Below are 19,553 nucleotides of genomic sequence, written 5' to 3' on the forward strand. Positions count from 1 at the left end.
GCGAATACGATGAGTATACTCACTTCCCCATCCACTGAAAATTCCCACAATCTTCTGGGCGGGAATTCCTTATCGAAGGCAGAAGGCTCATAATGCGTGCAGGCGGTTCTACTCAAGCAGACATATCACTTTATCATATAGACACACAGCACTCACACCCAAAGTGGCTTCCGCTTTGGGGAATCCATGAGGCGTTAAACGCAAACTAAAAGCTTATACTACACATACTTTTTTCTGGCAAGGCGTGTGCCTGCCTGCCGCGCTTCGACTCATTGATAAATGATTGATTATCAATCCCATTCACGGTATGCGCGGTGGGGTGCGTGGGTGTGTGGGTGTGGGTGCGCTGCGGTTTGCCTTCGGCTTAGCGCTAAAGTTTAGTGTTTGCTTTTAGTTTATCTTTAATGGATTATTTTAGTGGTTGCTTTGGCTCGTCAACGAGCAGAAGCAAAAGAGCAACAGCAAACATAATCACGATGTTTTTTTAGTGGAGAATAAAAGAATGCCCATTAAATTTACACGATTTATTTAAAATATTTTCCAGTTTCGGTTTATTACTCCTGATTAGAGGTCTTAGCAAAAAGTTTTTTTAATAACAAGACACATAACGACCATTCATTTGAATGGCCATATGCAATCAATTTTTATGCTAATGACGAATAGTTTAGAGCTTAAAATTCATAAAAGAACAATGCTTTTTAAAACAGTATTTAACCTAACTAAATATAGAAGAAAGTAAACATGAAGTTCACAATTATGAACTCAGTGACAAACTGCTTTAAAATGGTTACAGGAAAAATATGAAATAGTCGGGAAATGTCAGGCTGCCTGGCAATTAATAATACGTATTTTAATAATAGTCGCGCCTTGATTTATGTGAATTAAATTACACATTTATATAAATAAATGAATACAACTGTGTCATAAATATATTTTAGGTAGTTTCTTAAATTTAAAGGGACTATATTTCTTTTCTCCTTTTTATAGAATTCTATGTATAGAATAGAATTCCAGAAAAATTATATTTTCAGAATATAGTTATGAATAATCTTGCCAATGCAGTTCGTAATCAATCAAATCCACACTCTAAAGGCACTCGATATACCCCGTTTCCGTATTCGGTTACCGGGTACAATCGTTTCCATAATCCACAAGGCCTCGCCCCATATCACCACCCCCACACCTTTAGGGCAGGATGGACAAACATATCATATAATTTATGTTCCACTCCCCACAGCTTTTCCCCTGTGACTAAGCTGATTCCTGTTTTTCTTTTTCTTTCCTTCTTTTTTTTTTTTTGTTTTGATTTCTGTGTTGCTCTTCCCTAGTGTTTTTCTCTTGCTGCTGTTTTTGTTTTTCCTCATTTTTCCCGCTGTTGTCTGCCGTGGCAGCTGCTTTGTTTCCATTTTCATTTTCATTGGCATTGAATAGATCAATCATGGACGAGTTCGATGCGATTCGATACGTTCGGCGTACAAAATACTCCAATGATGACCAATTATTCACCAATAAAACTGTCGACCAAATGTCATGAATTGAACTTTTACTTGCTGCGCTAAGCGGAAATCAATCGCAAATTGCTGCGAAAGTGATTTTGAAGAGTCTGTGGAATCAATTACCATTTCGAGTACTTTTATTTGAATGATTTAATGGAAAATTGTGTAGCTAAAGTTACGTGGCCTGATTGATTGGCAAAGTCATTTCAAATTATTGGTAAATGGAAATGGAAAAAGGCTTCAATTTATTTCAAATTACATTTCTCTTCTCAAGAAGTTTTAAGGCAAAAGAGTACAAAGATTATATGGCATTTTTATTGTGCCCAAGAGCTGAAAGTACTTTAGTATGTTTCCTGCTTTATTGACTTGCTATGTTGTTATTACCTAACTAACTAACTAACTAACTAACACTCGGGGATTCCCTCATAAACTTGCATTATAAATCAATCACAATATATTTAAAGACTTCATAAAACAGAATTTAAACTTAAATGCCAGGCAATAGGATAGGTAAAACCCTTTCACTTTCGACCTAATGCCTTTGCATTTGGAGTTGGGGTCAAAATTTGTCAGGGGCTCGATTTGTTTTGCTTTTATTTTGATTTTTCTTTTATGTTTCTGTTTAATTTCGTATCTTCCGCCCACGCAGAGGGGGAAGAGTGCTGGAACTGAGAAACAATTTAATGCAACATCATCGAAATCGACAATAAATTGCGGCCGGACGGACTTTGCTGCAGTTGTTGGCTTCAGTCAACAACAAATTGATATCGTGTGGGCGTGTTTGTCGTAACGCATTTTATACAAAATGATTTTTTTCCCTGGAACTCTGGGTTTCTTCAGCAAGTTTAATTTGTCGGCTTTTATTTAAACGCTGTCACTCGAATCGACCAGAGTCGCAGTCGTGTTTGACTCTTGGCCTTAGCGCTAAGACAATTGTGAGAGGTGTTGCCGGGCAAATCAAATTGCGGCTCAATAAACGGCCAAGCAAATTACAATTGGGATTGTTTGGTTTATGGCCTAGTGTTGCAGTTGCAACAGCAATAGCAATAGCAACAGCAACAGCAAACAGCAATTGCAACACGTCGCCAACAGCTGTGTCAGCTGGCACTTGGCTGTCTACCGATTTATCTTTCTAACATCTCGTGGGGACACGCGGCGTATGCGCAATTGCCATTTAATTAAAAATTATTTGCACAGCCAGGCGAAACAATTTTTCGTTGATTTCATTTATCATTATTTTTTGTCGTTTTTTTGTATATATTTTTTTTGTATTTTTTGTTGGCTGTGCAGGTGCTCAACGGAAACGGCATAAACAAAATGTTCACACGCTCGTCGCTTCGCGAGACTTTGACTTAATGGCAATTAAGATGGCCCAGAGACCACGCACTTCTCGGGGCAATCTAATTATAATCATTAGCTGAGCAAATACAGATATATACAATTATATATATATATAGACATTTTTATACAATTTTTGCATAGTCCCCCCTCTGGGCTGGTCACTGAGCAATAAAAATTAAACAGCAAAATAAAGAAGGAAAAGCAAATAAATTGCCAGGCCAATGGAGATGGAGATGACGATGGAGACCGGGGCGTCTTCTTTAATGATAGGAAGTGGAACTAAGGAGAGTCAGTCGCTCTGACTGGACAGAGTCAAAATCCATTTGACAACATAAAATTTTTGTATCAAGCAAATGCCGACGATGATGCCGCCACTGAGGGGCATTAATACCAGCGGCTAATTAACTTGTTGTTGAGCTCGTAAAATAGTTTGGCCGCTCATCAAGATAATAAAGGCCTGGGCCAAGTCGGCAGCCAGCCAAGTTTCGGTTTCAGTTCGACTCTTTAATTGAGCCCGAACAAAAAAACCAACAAAAATTGTCGACTTTTGTGGCGTCAGCTGCACCGGCAGCAGCAGCAGAAAAAGGCCGAAACCCGCAGCAATTCGGCACTTGAGCACTTCAAGAATGTCCCGGAGACAGGCTACTGTCACTAAAACGAACCCAAAAAGGGAACGGATCGGAACTGGGGCGAGAAGGGACATTGCAGCAGTCACTTTTGGTAATTAGATTTTCAAGTCGAGATAATGAAGTGGACATTAAAATTTTACAACCTCCGGAGCGCACACACTAAACACTCGTGGAACGGAAAGTGAACGAGCGAACGAACGCATTCAATAAATTAATTACGAATTTCGAACCTTAAATGTTCGACTTAGACTAGCCCCTTTTTAATGCCATTATGCCAGGTGGAGGGGCCGACAGGCCACACCCAGCAATAAATATTGAGAACTGTCCCAAAAGCAAGCCACAGACTAAACCAGACTCCGTCTCAGATTCAGATTCACACACATGTCTTTGGCTTTGGCATTTATAATGTAGTATGCATGACTCTAATTAAACCGCAATTGTTGTGTAAACTTTAAGGAATTGATTGCTCGGACACGAATCAGGAGACAGGTGGGATAGGTAGGTAATTCAAGAAGTCTTGCTTGGCAATTAAGAAGCAATTGACTCGAAAGAGGAGGTTGTCCCTGACTGCAATAAATGAATCTTGAATTGCACAGGCCAGAGAAGGTATAAAACAATTATTGATTGGGCATAATAAAATAAATTTATATATAGATTGATAAATGAAACCAGAGCAAGTCTATTAATTAAGCCATCATTAATGCAAACTCAAATTGCATTTAATAAATTTAGTTATCAATGTTTTTGTGAAAGCAGAAAAATTACACAATTCATTACAATTAAAATGGTAAATGATAAAACATTTAGTGCCTGGAGGAAAATATTGCTAATCAATGACATTAATTAATACATTTTTTATTTGTAAATACTTTTCAAGGATTATCACAGCAAATAGAACAACGGATAAACTGTTTATATTTTAAACCTATAATTTGAAACATATATGTTACCTGTATCAATTTAGCTTCAAAACAAAAAATATATTCGTCATAAGTCGCGGAAAACACTGAAAACTCTTATTATTTATTTTGCAAAACATCCGGTTAAGGTCGCACCTCTCAGAAGCCGGATGTCCGTACAATATCTTTGTAAAAAAATGTCCTGTAGGTATCAATATATATTTATAAAAGCATCAAATAATTATGACTTAACTGCAAATATTTCTATATCAATTTAGTTAGATTTGCAATTGTTCCTCAAGGCTTCTATAAAAAGACCCTGACTCAAGTAAGACTATCTCTTGTGTTAATTAGTCTCTCATACATGAATTTCCTTCAATTGAAGTTGTATCACAGCCCCTCAATTAATGTTGGTACTCTAGTTTTATAACCCATAACCGAGGGCTATAACTGACTATAATAAAAATAAGCCCCGTCTCTTGAAGCACTCGCTCGGGCCCATCGCCCTCCCAAAACCAGAAATGTTGCAATCATAATTTTTGCTCTCACAGCGAAAATGCTTCATGCTGGGCCCAAAAGCTGATGACCTTTTGGCATTTTGCATTTCGAGACACACACTCGACGAGGCAAATGCCCCCAAGACAGTATAAATAAATTTATATCATTTTTTTGGATTTCATTTTTTTGTTTTTTTTTTTCACATTGAGCACAGCGGGTGGTCAAGACCGATTGGGAGGAGGAAGCCGCGCAGGTGGCTTCAGCGAGCTGGGCCTTAAACTTTGAGTCTCAAGTTAATGTTTTCAATGTTCCATAATTTCTGTGTTTTTATTTATTTTTTTTTTTCTGCTATTTTTTAGTTTGCCCGCCTGCTGACTGACAGGCCCGGGCCAGGCCTTCATCTCCTATAATTTGTTATGCAAACAAATGGCGCTACAGTTAAGTCAAACAGCCATCTATAAATCCTCATCATGACCCCTTGGAAATGTTAAATCGTTAACCCTCATAATCAAAATTTGGCAGCTCAGCGAGACGTTTGCATACTTATTGATTTTTATTTTTTTGGGAGGAAAAAGGAGAAAAGTAAAAGATGAAAAGGAAATAAATGGAGACTCATTATGTAAGGCCAAGAGAGCTGCCGCTGCTGCTGCTGCGGCATCGGAAGCGGGTGGCATCGGGCAACTGGCTGAAATGCAATAAATTCCCATTAAGCTGCTCACATAAAACGCCTGATTGCGTTCCGAGCTGCATTGACTGTGAGCTGAAGCTGGGAACTGAAGCTGATTCCTGGCGAATCTCGAATCTGGAGCTGAAAGCGCGCTGAAGCCAACATCCTGTTGACAGTGGCAGGCGACGGCAGTGGTGGCAGTGGCGGCGGCAGCTATCAATATTAAAAGCGCTTATTTGACAGAAATATGACAAATGCCTGACAGCCAAGGGCGTGGCACAGGTTGCCTGCTGCTCTGGCTCCAGCCTCAGCGCCTGCTCCTGCCCCTGATGCTGTCCTGCGAAAAGTGCCAAGTCATTAGTAACGAAGGCACGCCACGGAGGGGGTGACGAAGGCAGCAAGTGTCAGAAATGCTCTTTGGATTAGTCTGAATTCGGAATTGCGTGCCCCGGCGGGGTGGAGAGGATTGAATTGAATTGCTTTGGGTCAGTCAGCGGCAGTCGAGCAAGTGTGAAATATTCTCCTGATTTTGCACATCCGTACCTCCTGCTGCTAGAACGTGCGAGTGCGGTGCCATTGACACGTGCAGCACTCACGCAATCCTGTTGCAGATATGTACATGTGCACATAATGTATCTCCATCGACGACATTCCTCCCCCCAAAAATGAGCATCAAAAATGCATTCAACTGTCAAAAGCTGTGCGAAATCAATGGAGCGTACTTACTCCTCTAAAATTCTAAATGGAAATGGCCATGGATTAGTGTAAAATTGTAGAGGAAAGTGTTATTTTGTAAGGGAATTCCCCTAAATATCGTTTGGAATTGCACACTAATGCTTTTTAAAGCTCTAGAAAGTGTTATAAAAACTTAAACAAGAAAATGTTAGATCTGAATTCGGTGGGTAAGAAAAAACATTGCATACTTTAAGACACTTGTTAAAAAGGTTTTAAAACTCTGTCGATATAAAAAGGATATTTGCTTTCCCCTCGATTACATTTACTTCTCTTATTCAACTATTAATCATTATTATAAGTAAATGTTATATATATTTCGATTCCTTATAAATACCCCGTTAAATGTTCGCACATTTTAAAACATACAAATTAAAAATCATACGCTTACTATCGCCGGGATCTTGTAATTTCCGTTTTCGTTCAATCAGTAGCTCGTAATTTTTTTCTGTATAATTTTCGCATTATTGAAAATATTATTTTTTAAATGCTCGTAAACATGCAGCTTGGTGACAATTTTATAAATATTTTTATGGCGTTTCATAAAATTTTATATGCAACGCATTCGCATTCGCATGTCCTCCACTTTCCCTGCCATTCCTCTATCAATTTGTCGTCGCTGCAGTTTATGAATTCCGCTGCTGTACTTGCCACTTTATACTGCTATTGCTATTTTTTGTTGAGTATTTTTAATGCAAAATGACAGAGACAGGGACAGAGACAGAGAAGGATGGCATGCAACAACAGGCAGGGCTGTCATCAGTTGCAACAATTACTTAAATGCAGGCATAATTTGTGTGCAGCACAGACACTGATGTGCAAAAGGATTGGCAGGGTGCAAGGGCATCCAGACAGCCAGGAAAAATGGTCAAAAGTTGGCAAGGCAATTTACTCGTCCACTGGTCCGAATATTTTTCACAATTTTATGATTATTACTATGGCATCGACTATAATTACAATGATTATTATTTTGATGTGTGTGTGCTCTGGCCAAATGGGGAGCGACTTACTTGGTAAACAACCATTAAACTTAAATTTAAGTTTTTATTTTTAAAAACCCGTTTAAACCATTGTTCCACGGTACAGAGATCGCACTTTGTGGAACTCTTTTAGCCGCAGGTCTAATTGTTATTATGCCAATACCATTTACACAAATGAATTGTTGGTGTGATAAAATAATTGCATTAATTTCTTTAATTTTCATTCTTTTTTTCCCGTCATTAACTCTGCGGGAATTTTTGTAGGATTGTTAACCAATAATAATGCATTTTTAATATTCCTTTTGCAGGAAGGCAAAGTCTCAATTACATTTTACAAAAAAAAAATTAAACGAAATGAAATGAACAAATCTGAATAATATTTCATATTTAAATCTGATGGAATTAATTGGGTCTTGGGGTTTTTTTTCGGGCCATAAATATTAATTTGGCATTCATTTTTCATTGATTAATTTCCAATTTAGCATTTTGTCAATGTGCCACAGCGTTTGCCTCTCGTAATTTCCATTGGTGGCACGTCTTTTATCAATTTTCGTAACCCCAAGAAGTCACATAAATCACAACAAATTCTTCCTCTGCAAATAAACCACACTCTTTCCGCTGGTCTCCTTTTTTATATATTTTTGCCATCATTTGGCTTTGATTGAACCAAGCCGAAGCGAAACGAGGCAAACGTACAATGGCAATTAACCCATAAAAATGAAAATGCCCACATTTACGAGGGTCTCTCCTCCCTCGGGCAGTCAGTCCATCAGTCAGTCAGTCAAATTAATTGAAATTCAAAGCTCCGGCTTTGAGACTATGACTCCGTGGCTATGGCTTTGATTTTGCCATCATTTTTATGGGTATTGCCGGGCCAGAGTTTTCTGTTCAGTTTGACTTCATCGAGTTCATCATGGCGGCGAGTGAGGCTGCTTTTCCAATGAATAATAAACTAGACTGAGACTGGGGGACTGACTGCAGATATAAATCAGTTCCCGGGAAGCGACAAAATTTACATTCCGATTTGCCAAGCGATCCCAGCTCTCTTATTGAGATTTCATCGCTGCCTTTGTGCCCAGCGGCGTTCGGCGCATGCGTCGCCGATTCCGATGCTCGAATAAAGTGAATTTATGGCAGCGGTTAACACAAACGGCATTGTATCAATAATAATAATAATAATAATAAAACCGGGGATAAAACACACAAAAAGTAAATCGTTATCGTTTGTAAATCGATTCGTGTCCGGGCCTCTTGCCACAATTCGTAAGCGTTTAAATGTCTTTAAGTGGGCCTTGATTAATGACTTCCAAGTGCGTTTCTTCGATCGCCTCACGCACTCGCCACGGGAGATTGGCAGTAAGGGCCAAAAAGCTCCATCAGCCAAGAGGGGGTTAAGGGGGCTCAATTGAAAATACAAGCCTCTATAGGCGTGACTATGTGATAACAAAAAAAAGGAAGGGTTGGAATTGCCCTTGACCAAAAGCTATGTACATATATCGATCATGGACCATCATCATGATCGTGGCAATTTGTAAATGTTTAGGAAACTTTTAAAAATTATAACCACCTCATGATCCGAGCAATTTGTTAGCTTTGGGCTGCTTTCATCGTCGAGTTTGTCTTAAACAAACTTCAACTTTAAACTTCTTAACGTTTGAACTGTTGTATGCGGGTTAATAACTTACTTCTATTTATTAGTAATTAATCATTTTAAGCATTAAGCATCTGTTCGTTTATTAATGATTAATCTTTGGGCTTAATCAGGAAAGAGTTTAGCGAATTAGGTTTGATTTGTAAGCATAAATATTATAAGAAGATGCTCTCGAGATACCTTTGCGAATTTTAGTATATTTTTAGCTTAAGGGCATTTTTAGAAATTAAAAGAAACCAAAAATCACAGATTGACCAACTGTCATTCATTCCTGCTTTAGATCTTTAAATAACATATCAAGATCGTGCTTCTATCTCATCATAATCTCTGAACCTTTTAACATTTTATCTCCCTCATGAACCAAAATCCTGTCAAATCTCTGCACTCAAAACATATCCAAATCAGTGTCAAACCACATTACCCTAAAAACCCATCAAGAGAGACCCCAACTAGCTCAAATTTCAGAGGGAAGAACCCACGGAAAAGAATTGAAATTTCATCATTTTGATTAGCCAAAGATCTCTCGTCTCGTCTTCAGACAGATGCCCCATAAAACTGAGTCGCCACAGACCATTAATGAAAATTACGATAGGATATACGACGAATTGCTTCAGGGAACAGCACGAAATTTTCCAACCGACTGATCAGATAAAAAAACTCGAGAATGTCATGTCAAAATGTGGCGCTGGCCTTTAAGCCACATTTATACCAAATACCCTTATACCTTGTACCCTATATATATATTTATATATTTATATAAATGTGCAGATATGACAGAGCGGCGATCTGAGGACCAAGGCAGGTAGTTCTATATATAAATATATATCTGTGTGCGTATATCCGATGCCCACGCGACCCTCGGCCAGGTTGTTCCTCATAGCCTGTAAACTGATCTGCCGCCGCCAGGAACAATACGAAGACAGAAAGAAAAAAACCCAAGAGGATGACAACAATTCGGTTGAAATGAAAAATTGAAAAAGGAAAGTGAACCGAAGGAAGCCGCGGAGGTGGAGTTGTCATTTGACAACGTCGCACAATTACACAACTAAAATGAACAATATTAAACGAAATTATACTCGAAACGGAGACGGAGAGAGACAGACACAACAATGAACCATTGGCGGCATAAAACAAAAGGGCCCAGAGGCAGAAAATAAAGGGCAGAAGGCAGCTGCCCCTGGCCAAAGCCAGTTTCGTGTATCATTTTTCATGACAGTCAGACACAAAAATATACCCACATATATAGAGTATACTATATATATATATGTGAACCGATGATATGTCCTGCCGTTTGACAGTTGCATTGTTCTCAGCCACTTGAGAGTGCAATTGCAGCCGCCTAATTAGTCCTCACATTAGCCACTACTCAAACTAATTTCCCCCCTCTTCTGGCGATTCGAAAAGAAAGAAATATGATAATTTAGTGCCAGCCCACCCGCAAATATGTAAACTCACAGAAAGTCACTCGGCAGACACTCACAAATCATTTATTTCGCTTCGGTCCCCAAGTTGCAAGTTCATATTGCTGCAAACGACTTCATCATTTTACGATTATTTCTAGCAATTCCACTGCAACCATCCTCCAAACTCATCCATGCCACACGATGCCACACACTCCTCCTTTCAACGCATCTCCCTGGAAAATGTGGCGAAAATTTACGATGCCTGTGACACAGTTAACTCATGCTCGACACCGAAACATATATCAAATATGTGGCACGACTTGGAATGCCACAGGATCGGAGGAGGGTTACCTTTACCCAGCTTTACCCAGAACTCAGACATTCAGACAGACAGACGGGGAACCGAGCAACCAGCAAACCCCACCAAACAATAACGTGAAATATGTGCGGCGTTTTGCAATTCATACGCAAAAATGGATGAGGCAGCAACAGCAACAGCAACAGCAGCAGCATCGGCAGCAGCCACATCAAGCGGCCCATTTGAAAAGTTCGACCTGCCATTGGACGGTCCACAGTAGCCACCACCATCGCATATATGCAACCGAAAGCGACACGCGGGGGAACACAATAACACATTGTCTGAAGGAAACGAGAGGAAAAAAAGGTGCCAGACGCGGAGACTAGAGAGCTACAGTGCGTATCGCAAGCATAAGGCGAATGGGAAGCTTCCAAAATGAATTCCTTTTGTAGGTTGTTAAGCAAAATAGAAAAGCTTAAGTCTCCTTATTTATAAGGTGTAGATTTTTCTAGAAAAAGGTTTTAAAAATATAAAATTGCATTGTCAAAGATTAACAAGAGGTTAGCCAAATAACCTTAGGTTAATTTGGTTATGTTTTATGTTTATAGTTAAAAAGAAGTTAGTAAGCTAAGAAGGGATTAAATAGCTTTTGTCGTTTTCTAGTTTGGTTCAGTTACAAGTAAGTAATAGTATTCGTCTTTATTTAACCAGCGGATAGCAATATAACTTATGGTTAAACTTTATGGTTTTGTACAGTAAGAAGTACGTTAATTTAAATCTATTTGCTAGAAATTAAACAGAGATTATTTACTCAGCCAAAACTGTTTTTATATTTTTTTTAGTTTTGTGTTAATTCAAAGAACACTTTCTATGTTTTAATTTAACCAATGGTTAGAAAGTTGACCTAGGGTTATATCTTTTTAAATTTTTGGTTAGTTACAAGTTTAAGAACAATTGCTGTCTAATATTAAATATATCTTAGCTAAGTAACCTACGGTTAGATGTTTATTAAAGTTCATAGTTCTTTCAATAAAAAGTATGAATTAGAAGTTTATATACTTCTGAAAAAAAGTTACTTTATTGACAAATTGAACCTGACATTAAAAATCTGACCCTGTGTCTCTTATTAGATTTTCAAAAAATGTTAAGAAACGCCTTTACACTCAAGAAACGCACTGTCCTGAAGAGATCACACCCTGACCAGACCCCAAACATACTGTTGGCTTGCATTTAATCTTCCAATTGAGTGCGTACCCCTGTGCTGACATAGATAAACTGGCATGTCCTGGGCACAGACACATCCGAGTGTCCTTTGGCCTCTCTCTCGTGAACATTCCTGCAAATTTCCCTTCCCTGCTATACCCTTCCTTTCACTCTCTGTCCCGACGCATTGTCAACATTTTTGCCTTTAAAAAACAATTAATCTTTATTAGTCGATGACTCAAAAGCCAATTAAAAGTCTCGCACAACGTTTGCCTCAATCACGCCCATTTTGCCTGTATAATTAATCATTTTTTTCGACTTTTCGCAGTGAGAGTGCAAAGCCAAATAAAAAAAAAGAGAAAGAGAAATTGTGCAATATCCGTAAAATGCGCAAAACTTGCCATCAATATGCTACGCTCGGATACGTCCATCAAAAATGCACTGAAGCGTAGATCCTTTCCTGTTCTTTGCCACTGCTGTTGGCAAAAGGATTCGTTCCGGATTTATTGGCAGCCTGACTTTGGCCCTGACTTTTTGTGTACTTTTTTATATTTCTATTTGGATTTTTTTTTTTTGTGTATTTTTCTTTTAGTACTCGTGCTGTAAATTGACTTTATGTTGTTGCCTGTGCATAGAAATTGCTTTTTGGGGTTTTGGCCACTGATTTTTCTTTCATTCCTCGTTTTTTTGGGCGGTATTATTATTTTTGAAGTCCCAAGTGTTTTGGAGGCCAAAGTTTTGCATGGTCAGTTTCTAGACAAAAGACCCAAATAAATTAAATATATCCCAAACAAGAGGAAAAACTCCAGCTCAGGGTCAAATTAATCCATGGACAAATCAGGAGGCCTAAAAAGGACTTTACACTTGGAGGGCATTAGCTGGGAGCAAAAAAAAAAAAAATAGAAGGAAATAAATTATTTAGCAACCCCCGAGCGACTTTTCATCGCTTCTCGGGGTGTGCAAATAAGACAATGCGTGGAAAATTTCAATCCCTAAATGCTGTTAAACACAAAATAAATGAACTTCCTGGCCAAGGAGGGGATGGTGTAAAGGATTTGTGCGACAAGTATTGATGACTGGACAGCTGGATGGATATAGAGAAGAGTGTGCCTGGAACAATATTGAAAATCAAATCACATACTATACGGGGTAGGCTTTTCCTCTGATAATTTCGCCTAATGAAAACATGTTTCCATCAACGCTCTTTCGGGTGGTTGATTTCGACCACTGCATTTTTCCCTCGAATTTTCCCATACAATTGCCATTGTTATGGATTTGTTTATTTACAGATTTTGCTAGAGTGAAAATTAGCATTAGCTCGAGAAATCAAATTTCATCAGGCGAACAACAATATTTACACAAATACTTTATAGTTTGAACCAACAAAAACATTTCGATATTGTCAACACTTGGCGCCCCTTTTATGGGATGTATTTGGATTACGGGCTTGTTGATTTAGGACTTTTGTGGCCAAATAACATTTTTGATTTGGGGGGAGTGCCGTCTCTTAATTGGCCCGAAAAAAACTCACACATGAAACTCGGTTAGTCACACAAAATACGTATGCACTTATCCAGGAAAAACAGTATAGAAAATGCCATAAAAGTTGGGCAGGCTATATGAAAATTTAAATATATATATATATACAGCGAATTAGGTCAGCTGGACATGTGTAAAAAGCTTGTTGCAACTATGCTTCAACAACAATACAATACAGACACGCTAAAAATGCTTTTTAATGGCAAAAACGAAACCGAAACATGACCAGAACATACTGAACACACAGAGAACACGCCTTGACCATTGGTTAAAACCAGCGGCCGGCAAAAGTAAAAAGGAAAACCCACAAAAACAGACACACAGGCATATAAAAATAAAGCCAAAAACCAGCGCCAAGTGCAACTGCAGCCAAAGCCACAAGACAATGCAACAGCCACAGCAGCAGGCAGACATCTGAACCATCTGAACCAGTTGGCCAAAAGCCCAGAGTTTGAGGAGTGAGGAGTAAGGAGTTGAAAGCTGGAAGTGAGTGCGGCCTGGAGGACCTCCTCCGTGTCTCCATTCTTGGTCTGTTGCTGGTCTTCTGGCCCATTTGGCTTTGGGTCGTGCCTGGGCCATGGTTTGATTCATATTTGGACAGCAGTTTCCATTTCACGGCTCTGCTATTTTTCCCCTATTCCAGTTTAAGTTCTCCGAGGCTAGGGCATATCGAATTTCTAAGAAAAGTTGCATAGATAAATACTAGAAAGTCAGGGTAACATTTAAAGTGTTTCTCAATAAGATAATCCATTGAAGGTTTTAAGTTTTTATTACTTTGAAATTTGAATAAATATTTTAACAAGAGATTATCCAAGAAAAGTTAATTAATAAACGTTTAAATATTCATATTTTCCGAAATCAAATTCAAAAGTGAAAACAAGAATAACTTTAACCTGGGTTTATAATTAATTCAATATATTAATGAATGGCTTAATTTAATTTATAGCTGGATTACTCAAGAGACCAAACAAAAATACAGGGAACGAATTACTTTAATGATGATCCTATAATCTCAAATTAGTTTCTTTTTAGAAACAAAGACAGTTTTCAATAGTCTCTCTATTTTTGGCTAGTTTTATGTTGTCCCCAAAGCAAAACACTAAAATTAAACATTTATTTCATCAACTTCCTCCTCGAAAACTCTGGCAGTTGCTGGTAGTGAAAGTGTATCCCCCAAAACGACTAATCCCAGGCGACTCTCATCGCAGTGTTATGGTTTTCTATGTGCTATTTGTTGTATTCCTTCATTTTTTCCAGAGCAGGCTCAACCTCCGCCCTAAAGGCTGAAATAAAAATAAAAAATAAGAAAAACCCAGTGAGCACCAGCAGCCAGCAAAGTTTGTTCAACTTTTTTGCATGTTTATATTTGCTGTAAGCATTATTTTCTCTCCTTTTTTATATATATTTTTTTTATTTTTTTTGTCGATGCACACACAAAAAACCAGTTGCATGAAAGGGGTAACAGCAATGCCGGCAATAGAAACCAAATAGTGGAATTTCTCTATTTCAGTGCAAAGTGCATTGAGGCATGCAGCTGAAATTTTGAGTGGCAAAAAGGGATGACGATGCTGGTGAAATGCAAAATGCATAATGCATAGCGTCGGGGAATCCGACAACAGCAACCCTTTCTACAACTCTCTCTCTCTCTTTCACTCTCTTGATATATATATAAATTTATATGTATATATTTTTTTATGCCGCTCAACTGCAAAATTGTGTCAAAATCGGATGCTGCCAGAGGGCCGGGAGGCCCGCATCAACTTTAAAATGTACACAAAAGGCCGCTGTGTAAAAATTAAAAAGAAACGAGAAGAGAAAAGATTCATGAAGGCAAAGATGATTTAATAAGCAATTAAATTATTCTAATAAATGTAAGCCGGCGGGGCCAAGCAAAGCAGCTGGGCGTTCCACAGAGAGGAGGGCCACAAGAAATTGCACATAAAATTGCAATTTTCCAGCAAATTCATAACACAAAAAAAGAGTAAAGAAAAAATTACACAAAATTAGGCCGCGAGGAGAAACCAGATAGGACGACAGCAAAGAAAGATGAATAGATACAGATTTCTTTCCACAAAGTTAATGACCAAGTTGTAAAAATAGCCAACTTGTTTTAATAACAGCCAGGAAAAATTCGACTTAATTACACAGTTTTGCTTTACAACAATATTGAATGAGAGTCAATTTTTGGGGGGTTTATTCCGAAAACTAGTTTGATATTTTCCCATCACAGCTTAGACCATCCATCTTGGCCACGAATCTCGGCTTTTAACAACGAATGCGGGAATCAACAGCTGCCAAACAGTCCGCACTCGCACTCGTCGTCGCCATCAGCTGAGAGTCGAGATGGCAGCAACTCAAGTGGCATCCATCCAGCAGTGGCAGCTCCCAGCAGTCCAACTAATGCCATCAAGCCTGATGCATATAGTGATTAGAGTGGACGCAGCAGCACTGGGCTTCCTCATCCTCTTCCTTTTCTACAATGGAGGTGCTGCTGCTGCATCGTCATCATCATCTGGCTGCACTTGAAGCCGATGTTGCTGCTGTGCAGGAGATGTTGCTGCTGCTGCTGCTGCTGCTGCTGCTGCTGCTGCTGCTGCTGATGACGATAAGTGCAGTTGCAGCGTAATAGAAAAGTTGCCACGATGTGTGCCTCTGTGTGTGTGTGTTTGTGAGTTACTGATGATAATGATAGATAAGTGTGCGCCAAGTGCACTACGTAACTTACTCGAACTTCAAAAGCTATCAGCAGTTAAATCGAAAAGTAGTAAGCCAAGCTTAGCGAAGCCAGCGGGCAAGAACTGTAAATGCTGCACAGCTTAATGACAAGAGCGCCAACTAAGTTGCACTGGCATCAGGCTGGGAATGGGATCTAGGAGAGGTTACTCCCTGCTAAGACTACACCGAACAAAATAATTGTACATAAAGCATACAAAGAATCCAACTCGACTTTAAATATCTTGTGAGCAGATGTTGCATGATCTTTAAATTTCCATTTAATTCTCCTTTTATAATTCCCAAGTGGTTATTCTGAAAGGTTAACTTAACTCAATATATATGATAGAGATTAAACTGAGACTAGCTACCTATTACAGCTTCCTGTCATTATCTTCTTATTTTAATTGGTCCCAAGAATAATTTTAATTTTATCCTCATATATTTTAGCATACTTTACTAGAATTTTTCAATTTTTATAAATTTTCTACTTTTATTATTCATTTTTCTCCGTGCAACTCCTTATGTTGCTCCTTCTGCTGGCACTGCCGCTGCTCCTGCATCATTAGCAATTGTGGGCAGGCCAAGGCGTGGGGCATGGGAAATATTTGCTATAAATGCATGCAACATTAAGTAGAACGCATTTTTTTCCTCAGCAGTCAGGGAGCAGCAGGAGCAGCATCTGCAACCTGATGACGCCACACGCCACTTCACTTGGCTGCCTCGCGTCGCCGTTGCTGCCACTTTGCGTTGCTGTTGGAGTTGCAGTTGCTGCTGTTGCTGTTGCTGCTGCTGTTGTGCTTTTTCACAGCTCAACGCTTGCGCACATTTGGGGAGCCTGAGAAAAGGGTTCGTCTTTGGTTTTCCTGTGCGCCCTGCGCCGTTTGCTTTATTTCTTTCCAAGAATCTTGACGGCTATTAAGGAACAAATAGCAACAACAACAGCAGCACCAGCACCCGGAGTAAAAACAAAGAATAGCACAACAACGCACATAAAAAACTGTAAAATAAAATTATTATTTTCTTTTCGTGCTCATAATTCCTGCTGCCGCTTCTTTGGCCTCAATTAGTAAAAGACTTTTCCCTATTACGCTTTTAGCCTTGGCTTTAGCCTTTTCCGTTTACAGTAGTTGCCCGTTCTTGGCAGTAAATTAAGTTACGGCTTTATGTTGCATATTAGCAGGAAGAAAGCTAAATCGAGAAGGATGGCTAGAGGTCAGAGGCGGTCCAAGCATTAAATTCTTAATATTATTGCCTATTTTAATTAATTCTTAAAGAGTTTGCGAGCTCTCTAAAATTGAATTTAAAATTCTTTCCTTCTCTCTAATTCCTCTTGCCCCTTTGGCAGCACTCTCATGTTTTATTTGCTCTTAACAATCAGTTAATTTTATTGTTGACCATGATTCATGCCTTGCATATTCAGCTTTTATGACTTGGCCAGGACGCGGAGCCACATTGAGATCAACGCCCACTGCCAAGGACTTGGATGCGTCGCCCAAACTCTTTATTTTGCTGTATTATTTATTGACAATTTATTTTATTTAGCCCAGCATATCAGCCGCTGAGCATTTGCGGCCATTTAGTTGCGATAAAAAATAAAATTTATGCAGCTAAATCTCGTTTTTATCACAAAAAAAAATTAAGATAAACTGCAGGCAGCCGAGTGAGTAGGAGAGAGCGACGAGTAAATAAGGGAAAAAATTCTATTTTCTCAGGCAATAAAAATGTCAACGACGTGGCCGCAGACCAAATGGCAATTGCAGCAGTTCGTTCCTTCCTCCTCCAGTAAAGTGATTTATGCATTTCGCATGCAAAACGCTAATCAGTGGACTGGACCCCAAGTCGTCCTACTCGAGAAATCCAATAAAAGAAAGGCGTTCGTTCCGATCCTGGCAACCAGGCAGCAGCATCCACCATAAAAGCCTGAAATGCGAAACTCAAATAGCATTTAGCCAAAGATGACTAATGTTGGCCGGGACGATGTCCAACTGGTCAAGTGGGTTCGGCTTCAACCCATTAATATATTTTTTTATTTCCTATGCATACGAAAATGTGTCGAGATTGATGGAAATTCACAAACTGAAAGGACTCTCTCCTGGCAAATCGATACCTCTTACTTTTTTTTAACCCCAATTGCAGGGGTTGCTGAATGGCCGAAAACTTGTTGAAATCTGCGCATATGCCAAGCATAATTACGACGAAAAAATATTGTAATTTTGTAACTTTTGTAAAGTGCTTCAATAAGTAATGAGCACACGGCTTAAGTGAGGTGGGGAAAATGTGAAAATGTTTCGCAGTTCAAGTTGAACTCAATGTTTTTGGCCTGATTTTGGGGCAAGGCCATTTGGGGCGGATGTTTGGGTAATTTTCATTAATTAATCATGCAACATTCAGATTCAAACTTCTTGTTGCCATTAATAGCAAGATTACATGGGGGAAGCAGCAAGTATGGTTTACATACTTTATGAGTAAATAATATACATGTCTTGTTCGAATTTGCTATTTGAGTATTTGTAGGTGCACTTAGCAGGTGTATATACATAAATATTTAAAATTCCTTTGCATAAAAATAGGTAATATAATTATAGCTATGCATCTTTTCAAAAGGCTTTCAAGCATTTGATTTTAACATATTAAATTATATATTTCTTCAATTATTATGCCTCACAGACTCAAAAGAGCCTCGCCATCTGTTTGGTAATTGATAATAACCAAAATATGAATTATATTCTCTGGCATTAAGACAGCATTCTGACATGAAAAGACAACCGCAATTTCCAATTATATATTCGATTGGCTGTGTGTGAATTTGCTAGCAATAATTGCACAAATGCTTTGGTTTTAAATACGCATAATAATTCACAAAAACATTCCATCATCACAGAGAGAGAGAGAGAGAGAGAGATTCGGCCTAATAGGCTTCCTTTCACCTATTCCGTATATTCGCCAAATGCAATTAAAATAAGGAGGAACTGCTGCATACCAATCAAAGGATCCAGGAGTCCAGACAGCTCGGAATCACTTGCCAATCAAAGTCCTGTCTGTGTGTGTTCCAATCCATATATACATTTATATTAGACGATTTGCTGCCTGCACTTGACCACAAAATTAATTAACTAAAATATGCCAGGGCAGGGAGAGAGTGAGTAACAAGTGCAGTGGCAAATTTAATACCCAATATTCTCCAACTCAAACCTCCCGATTTTGTGTTTGGCCTAACAAAGCGATCAAAAACCGAGAAATACGAGTGGCCAGCCCACAGATACACACAGATACATACGCACACACACAAAACATTGACAGCAACAACTGCGACAAAATGTCACTTGGCCGGCAATTCACAGGAACTATAAGAGTCCATACAGTCCGTAACAAAACTATATATATGCGATATTGATAAATATTTTTGTATGGCAAAAGTACAATACATTTTTACACAAAACAATTTTAGGTAACTCAGAATATGAATCTAATATAAAAATAGAAATTTTATTTTAAATGAATT

The 19,553-nt window shown here is 38.7% G+C and overlaps 1 protein-coding gene across 5 annotated transcripts in view; it reads right to left on the reverse strand.

Moving 5' to 3' along the window:
• Window positions 1-19,553, reverse strand: part of LOC110188097 (Shal K[+] channel interacting protein) — a 148,085-nt gene that overhangs the window by 121,482 nt on the left and 7,050 nt on the right. The gene's annotated exons all lie outside the window — the stretch shown is intronic.

This window comes from Drosophila serrata, unplaced genomic scaffold (genome assembly GCF_035046125.1).
Source record: "Drosophila serrata isolate PLE 108 unplaced genomic scaffold, ASM3504612v1 contig_228, whole genome shotgun sequence".
Taxonomy (NCBI): domain Eukaryota; kingdom Metazoa; phylum Arthropoda; class Insecta; order Diptera; family Drosophilidae; genus Drosophila; species Drosophila serrata.